The 19,599-nt window shown below is 37.2% G+C and overlaps 1 pseudogene; it reads left to right on the top strand.

Moving 5' to 3' along the window:
• Nucleotides 1-4,419: 4,419 nt before the first annotated feature.
• Nucleotides 4,420-6,740, top strand: LOC147514665 (phosphoinositide phosphatase SAC8-like; annotated as a pseudogene).
• The last annotated feature ends 12,859 nt before the right edge of the window (nt 6,741-19,599 follow it).

The following is a 19,599-nucleotide window of genomic DNA, read 5'->3' as shown; positions in this document are numbered from 1 at the left end:
GCTTTCCAAACTTAGTGCTTGGATATTCTTTTTCATGTAGACGAGGTTGTGTAGGCCCCTTAGAGAGATAATATATTCTAACCACTTCTTGTTGATCAACCGGGTATTCGTAAATTTGAACACGTAAACCCAAATCTTGTTCAAATGAAGAAGTCACATCAACTTCTTGAAGCACAACACTTTGGACTTGAGGGGAATGCTCAACTTTGTTAATCATGACCAGTTGGACTTGAAGAGAAGGTTCACTTTCTTCTATCACAACCTTTGGACTTTGGAAGGACGTTGCTCATTGCCATCAACTCTTGAAGTATCAAGATTAGGCATAAGAGTTTCATCACTTTCCGATGTAGCAGCTTTACGCTTAAAAAATGATAATAGAGTTTTTGTTTTCCTTGGCGCTTAGTGTTGCGACATGGTAACCTAAGATAGTACGTAGATCATTATTAATAAATTGATTCTATACATTAATACATACACTTCAAAGAAAAGGGATTGACTTACATAAAATCATTTGTTTTTTTCAATTTATTCTTCGAGTTTGAGTTCTAATGTAATAAACAAACACGAAATCATACAAGTATAAATAACTAGACGCTTGGTGTAATGGTGTAGACGTGTAGTAGACAGTAGTGTTATGATGTTGTAAAGTTATCCACAACCCCACAAGGCCACAAATCAATTTTTTTTTCTATTCAACAAAGTCATAAGAATATAAATTTAACCCCTACTAATAATAAAACTCATAATTGAACTAACCTCTAAGCGCTTTCAACAATTCCGCAATTCGACAATCAATGAATCAAGTGATCAATAGTATAGAGTTGGTGCATGTAATTCGACAATTAGAAGGTTGGTGCGCGAAGGTAAGAAGGTTGGTGCCGGTGTGCCGCGAGCTTAATGGCTCAATGAGAGAGAGGGAAGAAACAAGCCAGGGTGTCTGTGAAAAGTCTGTGTTTGTTTGTTTTTTTCGCTATCCTCGTCTGTCTTCTTTTGTATCGGTAAGTCAATGCAAGCTTCTCGTTTTTTTTTGTTTACTAGTATTTATATATATATATATATAAGGAAATTGGGGGGGGGGCCTGCACCTTCAAGTGGATAGTTTTATCAAGCTCATTGATAATGCATGTGATTAGCTTATGATTAGAGCATCTCCAATGGATACTGTAAACCATATATAATAACTATTAGTTAATAAAAGTTTGTGGAAATATCCACTAGATTTACACACTATTAAGGAACCCGGACGTCACTTATAATAACGTGGTGAAATAATAAGATTTTCAAATGTCACTTGAACAACTCACGTTTCTAAGAACTTTCTAGCAGCTTTGTGACGGACCTGGACTGTCACTATGTGTTTTAATTGAATTGAAATTGCAAGCTACATTAGAGGAATGATGGGGAGAGTTGTTTTAAATGGTTTGCGATGGGTCAGGTCCATTATTAATCAAAGTACAAAAAAAATTTGCTCCTAGACACTTAGGAGCAAAGAGTCTTCTAAGCACCTATCCACCATCTTGTTAACATTGAATGACCTAATAAGTTATTTACTTCTAACATCAAGACATTGGATTTGGATTTGTATTTATATTTGTGCGACCGCACTTCTATTAAATTATCAATTTCTCCATGAGCTCGAATTTATATGAAGGGTCAATTCTATTAATATGATAGGAGACTCGAGAAAAAATTTTGCGGGACACACCTAGAAATTGGGGTGGAATAATCTCAACACTCCCCTTCAGCGAAACACGCTGGAAATAAAAACAAATGGACATTTTTTTTTAATTTTTGTGCAACTTTCATTTGACAAGACTTGAATCCGAGACTTTTTATAAACCTAAGCTCTAATACCATGTTAAATTGTTAATTTCTCCATAAGCTCAAACTTATGTAAAAGATTAATTCTATTAAGAGCATTCCCAATGCAGGTGAAAATGTGGGGTTTGTGAAAATAATCACCTCTATTTTGTGGAAAACCAGTGCCCAATGCAAAGGTGAATAACTGGTGACTATTTTCCAAAGTTGAAACCAAGGTGAAACCTTTAATCGAGATAGTGGCTGACTTGATATCTTTGGACGAGATGCTGGATTTCGTCTCGTGTGTTTTTTTTTTTAAAAATCGGTTTTTTTTTCGGACGGAATGTTTCATTCTGTCTCGCGTGTATTTTCGATTTTTTCGGTTTTTTTTTTAACTTCAGACAAAATACTAGACAGGATGTTATATTCCATCTTGATCAAAAAGCCTCCAGACGGAATCTAACATCCTGTCCGAGATTTTTTTTCACCTTTGCATTACACAGCTTCACCTTGCTTTTCACCAAAACGGTGCAAAGAGGGGAAAAAATTGCCTACGTGGAGGTGATAAGAGGGGGAAAAATCCACTTGCATTGGGAATGCTCTAATACGAGAGGAAGCTCAGGAGAGAAATTGGCTGGACACGCTATGTGTTCATAAAATTAACATAGTTGATAAGTCTTGACAGTACTAGTGTTGAAGAAGGTTTATTACTGTATGTGGCTTGTATTAACATGTCAAGAAAAATTGTTAATTGGTTTTCACTTTAAGGTGTAATAGGGTTGAGATAAAAGTTGTTATGTATTTTCAGTTGTAATTATAGTTAAATTGTTGTTTGAGAAACTTTGTATATTAATCCTATTTGTAAATTTTGTAATAAAGAGGAGTTTGTTTTAATTGTAAAAATTTAATTGGTTTCAAAATGTTTAGAATAATTAAATGATGGTGTTTTTGGAAGTTAGTTGTATTCACGCTGGATTTTCTACAACTTTCACCTGGCAAGACTTGAACCCGAGACTTCTTATAAGCCTGAGTCTAGATACCATGTTAAATTGTCAATTTCTCCATAAGTTCAAATTTATGTGAAGGGTTAATTATATTAATATGAGAGGAGACTCGGGGAGATAAATAGGCGGGACATACCTAGAAATTGGGGTGGAATAATCTCAACCACTCCATTGCCAAAGTCCTTCTTCTCGTCTTCCTAGAGCATCAAAGTATTGAAATTGAGGGTAGCTGCTTTTCCCGTGGTGATTCAAATGGTGTGCTTACATTGAACTACTCTCTATTGGAAACTTTGCCCTTAAGACACTGTTGTGTCGACCATTTTAAAATTTTCAACATATCAACTTCTCTACTGAAGACGTTAGATTTATATTTTTTTAAAATCGGTCCTTGCAAGGTAAAAATATGTTGCCCAAATCTAGCATCACTTGAAAATCTCGGTTCTAAAATTAGCTTTATCTCTGTTCTGCTAATAAGAGAGATAATGTCTTGTAAATGAGATAATATGTCCCATAACTTGGGTACTAACTCTGAGTATAAATCTGTTATCTCGCCTCTTACTTAACCGAGATAAAATATATGAATTTTACCACTAATTGTATGGAACTGATATAATAGGAAATTTCATTTATCTCACCATTGTGGAACTGATATAATAGAAAATTTAATTTATCTCACACTGAAATGATATAATTGATGTTAAACCAAATATCTCGGCACTCAAATGATATAATTGCTATTATACCATATATCTCAGAATAAATTTTGCAAAAAAAAATAGAAGTCCCGCTCTACAATACTCTCTTATGACTACCTCGAACTCACGATGGCAACTGCCGTTCTAATCCCAACTATCTCGCCTCGCCACTATCTCTTCGTGTATATTGCCCTCTCTTCACCTCGCACCAACTCATAAACGATTTCCACTACCCATTTCGTAAATTAATTTGTTCATTGTCTAATTACCATCGTTGTTTGTCTCGACTGATACTACAATTTAGGGCAGGTTGCGTACTGCAGTTCATATGGTTTAGACAAGAGAAGGTCCTGATTTCTTTGCTCCAACTTGGATTGCTTTTAGAGTTGGTACACTTCTATCTTCTTTATCTGATTGAGTTTAATCTTTTTGGGTTAACCTAATCTGGGGAACCTTTTGCATTTCAGTCGCAAATGCCATGCTTAGGTGACCTTCATCACCATGCTAAAACAAGACATAACAATTACTATAAGTTAAAAACTGAGGAATATATGGAAATAAACCAATCACTTGTTGACTACAGGATGAGATGACCTTTTTAAAACACCTGCAGGCTCTATACTGGATACAATAAGTTAATAACAGTGCATACAATGATTTACATGTAGGATTGAATTTGAAAGTTGAACAGTTGTCTGTAACATGTCAAAAGTGCAGACACTGTAATCAATGTAGCACAACTCACTGGCTCCTTCCATGAGGTTTGTTGTTCAAAGGCTCTTCAAGTGTGCAATGAATATGGCATCAATGTTCTGTTGTTAGATTCCTATTGTTTTATGCATTATTCTACTCTGAGAAACATCATAGAATGTCATCTGTGTGTTTGAACCAATTTTAGCCTTTTAGTAAAACAAGACAGAATGACAGAATCAGCAATGATTAGTTAGTTAGTTTCTCAACTCTTCCTCTGTCAGACTTTCTGAGAAAATCATAATTTAGTAGGGGCAGTATTGTCATTTAAAAAATATAGCTATTCTTCTCTTGCTTAAAAGGAACATACACAACACACATTGATTGATCAAGGCACGTCTTCATTTCTCACCAGCTTCAAACAAACACTCAAACTGAATAACAAAAAAAAAAAAAAATGGAAGAAGTAGGACAAGCTTCAAAACAAGGATTCAAACTATTTGATCAGATGGAATTACAAGAATATCCCGATAAGTTGGTGATCAAATCTCTCAATAATAACAACTCTCCTCCTGAAATTTCTACTGCTTCTCAATTGACCGTTCTGATGGAAGTATTCAAAGCCTAATCGGTGAGAAACTTATGACAATTTTATTTTTTTTCTGTTTAAACTTATAATAATACAAATGATCTGACTAGTCCTTGCAGGTGATTTTTTGTCTGGGACTCCTACTAAAGTTTTTATAATTTATGGTGTGGTTGGAACAATTAGACTACTGACTGGTAAGTTTGGATGGATTCCTTATATTAGTTAATTTTTTATCTTGTAGTCCACTGGAAAAATTGCAATAGTATAATGGGAGAGTACTAGGCTAGTGTGATATTATAGTTCTTATCATCTTACATTAATGCAATCTCTCTGCCATATTGTTACTTCAGATTCTTTATTAAGCTATTATGCTAGTAAGATGGATGGGGTGATATGTGCCTGGTCATATTGGTGAAGTCAGTTGAAAAAAGAACTTTTTAACCATATTTTTGGTACAGGAACATATTTACTTGTAATAACTTCTCGCAAGGAGGTTGGCACTTATCTTGGTTTCCCCGTTTTCCTAGTAATGTCTATGAAGTTTATGGCCTGCATCAGGATTTTGAGGCTTTCATATTGTCAAGAAGTAAGAACTTTTATATTTGTGGGAAAAAGCTTCCTTACTTCCACTTCATACTTCATAGTTTAATTCCCTATCAGAAGAGGGGGAGACAAAAGTCTAGGTTTATATCTGTATTCTGTGTGCACTTAAATTCAATCGTTCCTGTAGTTTGATTGGACAATTATTTGAATAAGAAGTGAGCACTGCTTTTCTGCAGAAAAGAGATGAGGCTTACTTTATGAGCCTGTTAAGGACAATGGAATCAACACCAGGGTTGTATTATTCGTATGAAACAGACCTTACATTAAAGTGAGTCTTTCTTTAAGCAGTATTTTAAATTAGACTGCAACTAGTATGAGAAATTTTTTCACTTATTAGGTTCAGATTTTGTGCTGTATATCGTGTCAAACTGCGATCGATGGTGTTTTCTTCGATGTCTACCAACTTGCAAATGAACGGGAAGTTAGCAGAAGGAAGGGCAAGGAAACCACTCTGGAAACAGGTCTGTTGGTATAGTCTATTGCAACAGTCTCATAGCCGGTCACAATTTCTTTCATTCAACCTGACAATCCGTGCTCACTTTTGACACATGATAAATTCACCATTTATTGATTTGCTTGAGGAGCTAACGTTTGGTATGCATACCAGGCTGATCCTCTATTTGTTTGGAACAGGAGTTTGTTGGAAGAGCTAATTGAGTGTAAGGTTAGACATATTTTTAGTATAAAGTTATAAATTATTCTCATATGGGTGAGCTAAGAATGCAATTATTCTTATATAGGACTAAAAAAGTACTTTTCTGTTTTTGTAGCTTGATGCATTCATTGTTCCTCTAGTACAAGGAAGTATCCTAAAGAGTATTACTAGTTATGATTCCAAGTATTTTGTTTTCCACTTTTCTACTTCTGTAGTTGCTATAAATGTTGGTCTTTAAGATTGCAGTCAAAACCAGTGGAGCTATCGCCACATGAGAAAGAGTTGTTTCACTTAACCGAGTCTTAGGTTTTCAGATTGTACAGATAAACCTTAAAGACACTTCTGCTAAAATTACTTTGATCTCGAGGAGGTGCACAAGGTGTTTAGGTACAAGGAGTGAAACCTGTTGATATATATTAAAGTCTTATGGCTATATAGAAGCAGTCTTAAACTTAGTTAATCTTGACATGGTTGGCGGAATTTTAGGAACATGAATGTGGAGACGAGGAGCTAACCTTGAAGGGGACACTGCTAACTTTATTGAGACAGAGCGATTGTTGGAGATTGAAGGTTTTAGGTACTCATTTTTGCAGTTACCTTTTTTGTACCTCTTGCAAACTCTAGTGTTATTTGCACACAGTGTAAAATCTTGCAATCTTTATATTTTAATGAAGAAAAAGCTTTCTGTTAGCTCCCTAGGTTAGGGAAATATGTTTCCTAACTATTTGCGATATGAGATCTTCTGGGAAACCGGAGGGGGTTTCTTAGGAAGCCACTAGTTGACTTGGAAATGGTTCCCGGTAACTATAATTAGGGATCATTAAAGGTCTAGTCTTTATATTTTAACCTTGTGTGAGAATATCTAGACTAGGATTTTCTATACAAATCTATGCTAGCATGTTAAGAACTTAAATAATGGATTTCAATCTCTCTCTAGCTTTCTCCATATTTGATTCATTTATATTTAATTACTTTAGTTAATTTTAGTATAAGATCAATTGATAGTTTTATCTCGTAGTATAAATTCTCAACATAATATTACTCTCACAATTGTTTCTTTGTGTTTGATTAGTTTAATTCCTTAAGTCTTGGTAGTTTAGGAGTGAAACGAACCCTGACTCTTTATATTACTTCATTATTATTTGAGAGTAGGAATATTGATCTTAGTATTTGTTTATGTGATTGATTATTTGTGTTTACACGTAGATAGTTAGTTTACATAAATTTGTCTTTATCAAATGACGTCGCTGCCATCTTAAACTCATTCAGGACAAGAATTCAATTGCTTGAACCCAAGGGGCAATCCATCATTCTCAACCCACCCACCCTTTTAATTTTTCTTTCTTATTTCTTGCATTTTTGGTACTATTCATTGTTTTAGGCATAGGGGCGCACGCCCTCCATTTTGCCTTGTTCAGAGCGCGCCCGCCCTCCCTTGTATTTGTAAAGGTATTTTTAAACAACACCGCAGCAAAGGTATTTGTAAATTTCAAAAACATTTGAAAATTTACAGGCATAATCCTTAAGGTGTTATTGATTTAGTGAAATATTTTCAGATTTTTCCAAGGCATTTTACCTAGTTAACTAATACCATCTTTACAATGCTGCATTTCAGCTTTCAAACCGTAAGTTTCGGGAAAATCTGACTAGTAAGGTTACTTAGGTAGTTCCAAAAATTCTAAGATTTGTACAGGAGTATTTATCATAAGTCAGGAGTTTTCAGTAAAAATTTAAAGTGTTTTTTATTTGTTTTGACCACCTAACTAATGGATTGTTTCCAGTATGTTTCTGCAGTTTTGCAACACTTAATTTCTGGAACAACAACTGATAAAGAGGGTTTGTAGAACTCCAATTGCTCTACATGTTTTACAGGAACACTCATATTTTGTCAGGAGTCTCCAATAAAGTTTTGGCGATTTTTGGCTTTGTTTTGATTGGCTAACCATTCGGTTGTTTGTGTTGTGTCCAAAAACTGTTTCATAAACTTTGCAGGGCAGTAGAAAGACTTTCATAACTCCGATTGATCTGAAATTTACAAGCGACTTACTGGACGTCTTAGCAAACTATTGTAAAAATTTCAAATTTTTTGGAGCTTGCGCCCGCGCCCTATTAGCCCTATCATTTGAGCGCACCCGCCCTCAAACTACTGGACATCGAGTCAGGCAAGAGCATGCCCGCGCCCTTCTACGCCTATTTCTGAAGCGCACCCGCGCTCTAAACACTGGACATCAAGTCAAGCAAGAGCACGCACACGCTCTTATTGGCCTAATTCCAAGTGCGCCCGTGCCCCTTTCTGAGGTAGCCCGATTTTTACAAGTTAGTTTCCAATTTTCTTCGTTTAAGTTATTCAGTGTTTCCAACTTCTTAAATACATTGAGATTGTGTATACAAGACGTTATTCATATGCGTAGCAAGGAGGCATTTAGGTACTCTTTCTTCCACTCCTCATTTCTTCTGTCAGAGGAGTTTTAATTCTAGTATAATCATGCTTGTTTTTTTTTTGGTAAATGCAATACCACACGCCTATCTAGAATTTCACACACTACACCTGCATCAATGGCTAAAGAACCAGAGACTTTTCTCTCTGATTTTTATAAAGCACGAAACGATGGCCTTAAGTCGTGCATCGTTCTTACAGACCTAGTAGGGGATTTTCGAATTCCCCCGAATATATTTAACTTGTTACCGGTTTTCCATGGTTTAGACCACGAGAAGCCTTATCAACACATGGGTAGGATAGAACAAGTTCTCAGTACATTCCATCATCCTAGCGTAAGTCTGGATCAAGTTAAACTTAGGGTGTTTCCATTCACCCTAGCCGACAAGGCGGCGTCTTGGTTAACTGCCCAAACGCCAAACTTTGTGGACTCATAGGCTAAATTTGTTCAATTGTTTATGGAACAGTTTTACCCACCACTGAAGACAGATGAAATACTTCAAAAGATTCATTTCTTCCACCATAATCCTCATGAATCCTTTTCAGAGGCCTGGAATCGTTTCACTAATCTTCTCATTGAATGCTCGCATCATAATCTTGCGAAAGACACGCTTGTTCGTGCCTTCTTCAAGGGGCTTTTAGATCGTCATAAGGAGGTTCTAGATATCATGATTGGGGGTAGTTTTCTTAGTAAAGGAGCCTTGAAGACTATAAATTCTTAGAAGATCAATCTAAGAGGAATAACAATTAGGGAGGTAACGAATTTTCCCGCTCCACTCCTTTTAAGGTTAAACATGATCTCGAGCTTAAAACTCTTATCAATGCCCTCACTAAAAAGGTAGATGCCCTCTCTATTCAACAACAACCCACTCCAGTAATAAACATTAATTATACTCGTTGTAATGTCTGTTTTAGTCTTGAGCATTCCGACTTCTATTGTCCTCTTGTCTATGCACAACCACCACCACAACCATCACATTTCAACCAGTTAACTCAACATCAAGGACAAGGAAACTTAGGTGACCAGAATAGAGGTTTAGTACCCATGACCTAGAACTATCAACATCAAGACATGAACGCTCAACGAGCCTTAATTCCAGTCCAACCATCTACAGACAAAGTAGTTATAACCTTGTTGGAGAAACAAAATCAAATTATGCAACAAAACTCCAACTTGATGAAAGATCAGCATGATCAAAACTCTAATATGATCAAACAAATGATGCAAATGATGCAGTCTTTGTGCCAAAAGGTTATTGACATGTCTCCTAACCAAAATAATAACCCGACAAAGTGTTTCCTGTGTCAAGCGATTGCCTAATCCTAAGTCAACAAACACCGCCTTCGAAATAAAAAGTATTCAGTGTAATGGTAATATAACCCTAGGGGACCTACAGGTAGTCACTACCTTTCGTTCAGGAAAAGTAGTTGATAACAAAGTAACTATGCCTAAAGATTGCCCACAAACAGAAGCTGACAACAAAACCATATCGAATACCACCATAAAAACTGAAGACCCTACAACTATAAAAGTTCTAGTCCAACCACAACCAAGAGTTACAACCTTACTAAATATCACCATAGAAATTGATGATCCTACACCTGTAGAGGTTCCAATATGGACACCTAGATGGAAAACGGCTAAAGATAAAGCAAAGACTAATAATACTTTTGAACCTTATGCTAAATATAGAGATAAACCACCGTATCCCCAGAGACTAGTTGTGTCTAAAAAGGACGAGAATTTTGATGAGATTAGGGAAGTGTTTAAAAATTTGACTATGAACCTACCTTTTCTAGATGCTATAAAAGTTTACCTAGACACGCTAAGTTTCTAAAAGAGTTGTGCACCAAGAAGAGGAAAACTAACATACCCCACGAAGCCTTCTTAACTGAACAATATCCTTCTTTATCTGAATATAACGAAATTGTTAGGTACAAGGACCCTGGTCGTCCTACTGTACAATGCACATTAGGTGATACATTCATAACAATTGCTTTATTAGACCTGGGGGCGAGTGTTAATTTGCTCCATTTTTATTTATATAAACAACTAGGTCTAACAAAACTTCAACCAACCAAAATGACTTTACAGTTAGCCGATCATTCTATTAAGTATTCCAAGGGTGTAGTTGAAAACATTCTCGTTAAAGTTCAGGATTTTTACTATCCAGCCGACTTCGTTATTCTCGACACAGAAGTTGCTCATGATTCCATCTCCATCATCTTAGAGCGTCCTTTCTTGGCAACCGCCAATGCCCAAATCAATTGTCGAGATGGCTCAATGACTCTTTCTTTTGGAAATCTTTATGTGGACGTTAACATGTTTAGACAAAAGCAAGGACAACTAGGTTTGCCTGTAGAAGGAAAAGTGAAGTCCATTTAGAGTTTTGTATCTCACATTAGTACGACTGACGCTTTAGTCCCCACACTAGTAGATACCCCTAGCCTCTTATGAAAGAAGACAAAGATCACAATTTCTACTCCCTAGACATAGATAACATCGAGGAAGATTTCCTTCGACTCTTTTGCAACCCTTCTTTGCCACCTCGCGAGTCCCCTCCTATTGACATCCATTCATCTCTTAATGCCATGACAGAAGAAGAATTTTTCACCCTCTATTCCAGTGATTCTTCTTACCCACCTATTGAGAAATGTTTTGCATATCTCAAGGCCTCTGATGATATAAAACTAAGAACACTAGTTGAGCACCATTCACCCACCTCACATCCTCATGTCACTCATTCGCCTTCCATCACGAATGTTTCTCGCCCTCTACCTTTTCAAAGAACCATTGAGTTTGCACTTAACCTTCTTGTTTTTCCTATGCTTAATGACTTTCTAAACCCATCTGGTGAAGAAGTAACACCCAAGGACAAGCCACCTGACACTTTTTCATTTTTTCCATTCTTTCCTTCTCAAAATTATCCACATCCCACGTATCTTCCACAACCATCCATTTTCTCACATTCATTCACTTAGCATCACTTTCGTAGGAGGACAAAGAAGAAACTGTATGCTCGATTAGGTTCTAGATCTACCAGGCTTCGCTCTCATTCCACTAAGCCACGTCATAGGAAATCTTGGTTCTTAATTTTGTTTGATGGTGCTTTCCATGTTAACTATTTATGGAAAGATCCATAATTATTTAGATTATTGATATATGGTAAATTACATATTAATACATATATATCACATTAATTCTATGGAATCTGACTTTAAAAGACCCAAGTTTTTGTACAATACCACCTTTTTAGAGTATAGGCCAAACAAAAAATTTCAAACTTAAAAAGAGTTTTCCAATTTTGTTTGGGGGTGTTGTATTTTGGTATTTCATTTCAAAACGTTTTGCCACCCTTTGTCTGTCATGTTTACTCTAATTTAGTTAGTATGTAATAGTTTAATTGTACTTCATGTTATCATATCATCTTTACAATATCTCTGTTACAGGTACTGCCAATTTTTGCCATGTTTCTATGCTAAATTCTTTCCTTGTTTCTTTACACTTTGAGGACAAAGCGTTCAATTGTTTAGGGGTGGGATAGAAACATTTGCAAAAATTAGGCACTTTTAGGATGTAAATTACGCACTTTTCTTTATAAAATATTAAAAATCATAAATATTGTTTATACTAGGCACTTAGTGATAATGGTATTGTTCCCTTCTCCATAATGATATTAGTCTAGAAATCTCACGTAGTACTTGAATTAGGATCTAATTTTTGAAACTTAGATTAATATATAGGTAATAGTCATTACATCTTTTCATGAACATCTTGCATGAGCATTTTTTATTGTACTTGGCAGTATTTTTCAAAGACCTAGGTTATAATATTTAATACATATCATGTGAGCATCTAGCCTAAAAGCCTCATAAGAGTGAAATATCTGAGTGATGACACAAGGGAGAAGTAAATTCCGAGTAGAGAAATCAACATTCACTTGCTTGATCACCATACCATATCCTAAGCGAGAATTTAGGCCCTCTTTGGATCGATATAGCCAGAAATTCACACCTATATGAAATTTATTATCGGCTAGTCGCCATACTGAGCCTTTCATTAGCCTTTTCACAAACCACAAATCCTTTTATCCAATAAAACAAAATATATATATATATATATATATATATATATATATATATATATATATATATATATATATATATATATATATATATATATATATATATATATATAAAATCAACCTACCTATCTGGATAAGTCTAAGAATTAGGATGAGTGAAGAAAAGAGAAAAGAAAAACCTGTCTAAACAAAAATTAGTTAATTGCTTCAGGAAAGAAAAAGAAAAGAAGATTCCATCCAAAGAAAAGAAAAGAAAAGAAAAATAAAATAAAAACTCCAAAAATAGAATAAAATGAGTCAAAAAGCAAAAATAAAAAAGTTAATAATGGAAACAAAGTGTAGAAGCATAAGAACGAGGTTTTCTCTAGTTACATAATATGAAGACCCTATTTTCTCATACTTGTCTTTTTGAATATCAATTTCTTTCCTTCTTTAACCAACACCTATGCCCCGTATCACCTAATAAAGACATCTAGCTCAATTAGGAATTGATTGGTGTGATAGTAAGTGGTAGATGTGTTTAATCGACCTCGACTTCCTTGGATTGTCATTGAGATTGTGAGGAAACGTATGCCCACTACATACTGGAGTTAGCAAACTTGAGTGGAAAAATCAGTGTGTTATGTGTTTTGACACATTCCTTGTGAGTTGTGAGAACCTACTTAGGCACGCTACCTAAAAGTTTCAGAAACGGACCTGCCATTGCATTTCATATCATAGTTCATTATATAGTTGTTTATCTTAAGATGATTTGATTATTATGCATGTATTAGTTTAAGTTTTAGAATGATCATCCTTGTTTAAATACTAATGAGACGTATAGATTCTGAGATAAAATTGGGGGACAATTACTTTTATTTCTTAGTCGTTGTAGTATAAATGAAGTTTGTGAGTACCTTCTCTAGAAAACTCTCACGAGGCTATAACTCGTCTACTAGGGAATTCTTAGTGATTTAGGGTTTTAATGCATTTAGTCAATGCAGTTGCACTCAGCGAAACGAGACTAGTTAAAAATATATTTTTGGTCACTTATTTTAATTTCACATATTTGCTTGAGGACAAACAAAATGTTGTTTGGGGGTGGTTTGATAAGAGCCCGAAACTGTAGTTTTAACCCCTTAATAATATTACATTTAGACCAATTATGTGTATAATAAATAAGAGTTAGTATTGTTTACGTGCTTTTGTGTATTTCAGGTCTTGAAGTCAAATATGTGAAGAAATATGTCACTTTAGCAAGAGAAAGGAGAAAAGGTTGGTTGCTAAAAAGTTCTATAGTTAAAGCCCAAGTTTCAAGGAGAAAAATCCTAGTCAAAGCTGAAAAGTCAAAGTCAACGCGGGTAGAAAAAGAGTAGAAAAGTCAGCATAACTTCTGCAGGCCATATCTTTGGACTCAGAACCCAGGATTTGGCCTATTATATGTCAAAACGACCGGCTCGGAAAGAGCTTTCTAATGGTACAAGTCTTGACCCAATCAGAGTAGTAAAAATGGACAAAAGAGGTGTTGAAGTAATTTCACACAAAGAAACCCTTTTTGGACATATGTAATTAGGTTTTGGGCTTGATTTAATGGCCCAAAACATGGCTCCAAAGCCCATACACGAAATTGTAAACCTATCCCTCTCCTATATAAAGAGCTTTAAGGCTAAACAAAACTTAGCTACTCCCCCTTCCATTAGTTAGAATAAATTAAGGTTCTCTCCTTTTTAGTTTTAGTTTATAAGTTTAGTTTGTAGCTATCATTAATTTAATTCAAGTTATCTTTAATAAAGTAGTTATTCATTATGTTCTCTTCTTTCTATTATTATGTCCATGATAGTCCCATAATTCATAGCTAAACTCCCATTATAGGGAGTTTGAATAAAACTTTGAGAGGACTTGATTTGTTAGTATAGATTTGTTATTAGGATTTAAGTTTAGGTTTTTCTTGACTTAGAGATAAGAAGAGTTTAACCTAAACTAGATAATAGTGAGTTTGTCATGAGAATGGGAACAAGCTTTCTCTCTTGCTAATTAGTTTATGACTAGAGATAGTATAAAGTAATTAGGGATCATTAAAAGACTAGGGTTTTCTATACAAATCTATGCTAGCATGTTAAGAACTTAAATAATGGATTTAAATCTCTCTCTAGCTTTCTCCATATTTGATTCATTTATATTTAATTACTTTAGTTAATTTTAGTATAAGATCAATTGATAGTTTTATCTCGTAGTATAAATTCTCAACATAATATTACTCTCACAATTGTTTCTTTGTGTTTGATTAGTTGAATTCCTTAAGTCTTGGTAGTTTAGGAGTGGAACGAATCCTGACTCTTTATATTACTTCATTATTATTTGAGAGTAGGAATATTGATCTTTGTGTTTACGCATAGATAGTTAGTTTACATAAATTTCTCTTTATCACGACACTATGGAAGTCTACATAGACTATATGGTAGTCAAGAGCAAAAAGGCTAAATATCACATTTCCCACCTACAGGAAGCATTTGAAAGACTGCACCAAAACAAAATGAAGCTCAACCCAGCAAAATGTGTCTTTCGGGTAGCTTCAAGGAAATTCCTAGGATACCTCGTTTCACAAAGGTGCATCGAAGCAAACCCAGAACAGATACGAGCTCTCCTCGAGATGCTAGAGCCGACCTCCAAGCAACAAATCTACAAGTTATCTGGCATGGTCTCTGCCCTCAACAGATTCATCTCACGTGCATCTAACAAGTGTAGACCATTCCTACAAATACTCAAGAAAGGCACAACATTCACATGGACAGATGAATGCCATAAAGCTTTCAACAACCTGAAAGCTTACCTATCAACTCCGCCCGTCCTGTCCAAACCAACTGAAGGAAAGATACTAGGGCTTTACCTTGTAACTACCGACTTTGCTATCAGCTTGGTTCTCTTCCACGAACATGAAGGAATCGAAAAACCAGTCTACTTCACCAGCAAGACGTTAGCAGATTCAGAAAAGTATTACTCCCCAATGGAGAAAATGATGCTGTATTTGTTGTACTCAGCTCAGAAGTTCCGATCTTACTTCCAAGCTTACAGCATCAAAGTCATCACAGATGTACCAATCAAACAAGTCTTGAGTTCTAGCAACAAAACAGCCCGCATGGCCAAATGGTCTGAAGAGCTCGGAGAACATCACATCGACTTCGTTCCCAGAACGTCTCATAAAGGTCAGGTCGTTGCTGATTTCTTGGCAGATTTCTCTGTCGAAGATGTCAATTGGGAACCCGGGCCAATTACTTCATTTCATCAACCATTCACCCCAGACACATGGCACCTCTATATAGATGGAGCATGCAACAACAGCGGTAGTGGACTGGGGGCTGTGTTAACTTCACCAGAAGGAACACAGCTACAAAAGTCAATCAAGATTGACTTCGCAACACCCAACAATGAAGCAGAGTACGAAGCATTAATCACATGCCTCCGTATGGCACAACAGCTACAAGTCTAGAAACTCAAAGCTCACAGTGATTCACAGCTAATCGTCAAGCAACTCACCAAAGAGTATGTAACAAACAGAGAAAACCTGGCCAAATACTCCCAGGTCGTCAATAACATCATCAGCTCGTTCAAAACATTTTCCTTGGAACACATTCCTCGAGAGGACAACAGACATGCAGACAGCCTGGCCTTCCTAGCTTCGAAGACCCAAGAGACATGTCCAACCACAGTCTACATTGACATCCTGGAGAGGCTTGTATACCAACAAGAAAATGTCAACAGCCTCACAGACTTTCAGCCCTCATCTGAAGAAGAGGTCACTCAATCTTGGATGGGGCCATTTCTGCAATTTATGGCAAACTCCCAACAGAAGCAAAGAACGTTGATGCCATAAAATTCTGAGCTCCCAAATACACCGTAATCAACGGGCGATTGTTCCGCAAATCCGCAGGATGACCTCACCTAAGGTGCATAATTCCACGCGAAGGCCAGCTCATATTTGACGAGATTCACAAAGGCAAATGCGGCAACCATGCAGGAGCAAGATCTCTGGCTCACAAAGCAATCACCTAAGGATATTAATGGCCAGGCATGCACATCAAGGCAAAGACATATGTTCTCAAATGCCACCAATGTTAAACATTTGGACACAACCATCTAAGTCCAGCACGAGAGTTGATCAACATAGCCAACCAATAGCCCTTTAATATATGGGGGCTAGACATCATGGGACCATTCATCCCACAAAAGAAAACAGGACTCAAATACGTCCTAGCAACCACAGATTACTTCACCAAATGGGTGGAAGCAATCCCACTAGTCCAAGTCAAAGAAGTTCACATCATCAACTTCATATGGGCCAATATCATCACAAGATTTGGTCTCCCCCACACCCTTGTCATGGACAACGGAACTCAATTTGCTGGCTCATAAGTCAAGGCATTTCTACAAAAATGGTGCATCATTCAAGCATTTTCTACACCTAGATATGCACAAAGGAATGGTCAAGCAGAGGCGACCAACAAAGCAATCAAGGAAAATCTTCAAAAGAAGTTAGAGAGCAAGAAAAGCCAATGGCCGGAGCAACTCGAGAACATTCTATGGGCATACAGAACAACAGCCAGAGCTAGCACCAATGAATCTCCTTTCACACTTTGCTTCGGAATAGAGGCAGTCATACCATCAGAACTCATAATCACAACCACACGTTCTGACATCGTCGAATCAGGAGAAAATGATACCATCTTGGTAAAAGAAGTCAATCTCCTTGAAGAGCGAAGGGAAACAACTACAATATCCCTAGCTCAGTACCACCAAACAATCCAACGATCTTACAACAAGAAGGTCGTCCCAAGATCTTTCCAAGCTTGCGACCTAGTCCTCAAAAAGACTCTAACTCCAGCCAAGCTCGACCCAACATGGGAAGACCCCTACATCGTAGATAAAGTCATTGGAAATGGAGCATACTGGATCAAAACTTAGATCGGTAATATGCTTCCCCAACCTTGGAATACAGCTCTCCTCAAGCGGTTTTATCAATAAGTTTTCTCTAGACGTATTAGTCAATATGAATAAAATTTCATCAGCATTTTGAGTACAAATGTCATCTTTTGTATTATATAAGTACCACGCATCTTGCACTACGCTACCCGACCTAGGACGTCACGATGTCAGGTCATACACCAAAGACGGAGCTAAGAACGACTCAGCTACAATTGCCACGCAGTGGTTACTTATCAATCAATTCAACCCAAGGTCCCCCAAAAGGACTCTAAATCAACTTAACACCAATGTCATGGTTAAGCATGATTCAACTGTAAATTCCACACAATTATCATTCAAAATTCAAAAATATGGAACCTCCAAAAGGACCCAAAGCCAACTTAAGACCTTTTCAAAAGGATTAAGCATGACTCAGCTATAACTACCAATCAAAGGCTAGTTATCAGTCAATAGGAGTTCCCCCAAAAGGAACGACCCAATCAAACACACGCAAGGAGACCTAGGTGATAGCTACGCTCATCTAATCAGGTCATAAACCAAACAATCACGACCTTTGAACATTAGGCGATCTACCATAGTTCAACAGGTTGTCAAGACCGACGCTATGCAGCACAGGTCGTCATACATCAAATCAAAAAAGTAAGGAAAGCAATCACATTCATGTAACATTCAAAGACAGTATCAAAGCAAAAAAAGTAAGTAATTTAAATATTTTACTTCTTACAAAATTTGGTTGGATGCTAGAGGCCCCCAGGTTATCCTAAGAAAACGACCTCAGCACCCCCCATCATCAAAAATCAAAGTTATCAATATCAATTATTAGTATCAACCAAAGCAAGCCAGAAAACATAGTTCATCATCATTCAAACACAAAGAGAAAAGGTGCAGTCAGAGGACACGAGGAAGATTCTCCACATTCAAAGGCTCCAGTAGGCCACCCTCTTCACCAACAGGTCCCCCAGCTGAATCACCACTCACATTCACAACTTCTGTGGAGACCTCTTCAGGTGGTTGAACGGCTGGAGTAGTAGCAAGGTCGGATGGTAGGTCAGGTCTTCTACTAGCATCTACAACAGTACTTTCCATAGCTACTGCTGCAGCCCCAATTTCAACATACCTCTTCAAGGTTTTATACTTCGTTTGGAGATCCAGGTAATCATCCACCAGCACATAAGTATCACCACTTTTTACCAAATCGACCAAGTCGTTATATGCCATCTGAGCACGTTCAACAACGACCCATGCATTCTTACACTCACCAATCCAGTTCTGCACCTCTACATTTGAAGCATCAAGAGATGGTTGCAACAAAGCCACCTTCCCAACAAGATCCCTGACCTGTGACCTCAGCCCAGACATTTCAACTCGTTCCCTCTTGAACAGCGATCAATTTGTCATAGGCCTCCTTGGTAGCATCCATTCTTGTATAGGTTGGAGATAAGGGCCATCTCTTTCAGCTTCCTATACATAGCCAGGACCTAACAACAAACAAAATAAATCACAAAGCAGTAAAAGTAAAGAACAAGACAAGGCTCAGGTCCGGAAGGCACTTACAAAGTAGAAGGAGTGATCCATGTATTTTAGGTTCACCCCCAAGTCCTTCCCAGTCTCCAACGGATGCCTATCTCCATCTAGGGCAATGCTCTCCAGCAGCCCTCCAGCAACCAATGAAGACTTGAAGCTATAGTCCTTATTCATCACAAACTTCCTCAGCCCACTCACTGGGTCCTCATAGGTGACAAGCCTCTCCAGGACATCATCACCTCCCTTGTCACTTGGGGCCGCACTCCCCGACCCCTTACACTTCTGGGCAGCTGGCTCATTCTCACTAGCCTTCCTCTTACCCCGGGCATCAGTAGCCCCCACATCAGTAGAAAGCTCCTTCAGATCCAGCTTCTTCAATGGAGCCCGACCTGTAGAAGAACGACCTCCCCCAGTACTAGGTCGTTCCTCAGATTCAGTTCTGGACTTCTTTGCCCCCTCAAGCTCAACCACCTCAGAGTGCCTCTTCAGCTGAGGCCTCCATAAAGGAACATCACCACTACCACCAGCACTCCCACCACCGTGACCAGAACATTCAAC

The sequence above is a fragment of the Coptis chinensis genome, chromosome 2 (assembly GCF_015680905.1).
Source record: "Coptis chinensis isolate HL-2020 chromosome 2, ASM1568090v1, whole genome shotgun sequence".
Taxonomy (NCBI): Eukaryota; Viridiplantae; Streptophyta; class Magnoliopsida; order Ranunculales; family Ranunculaceae; genus Coptis; species Coptis chinensis.
This window is presented reverse-complemented; position numbering and strand designations above follow the sequence as displayed.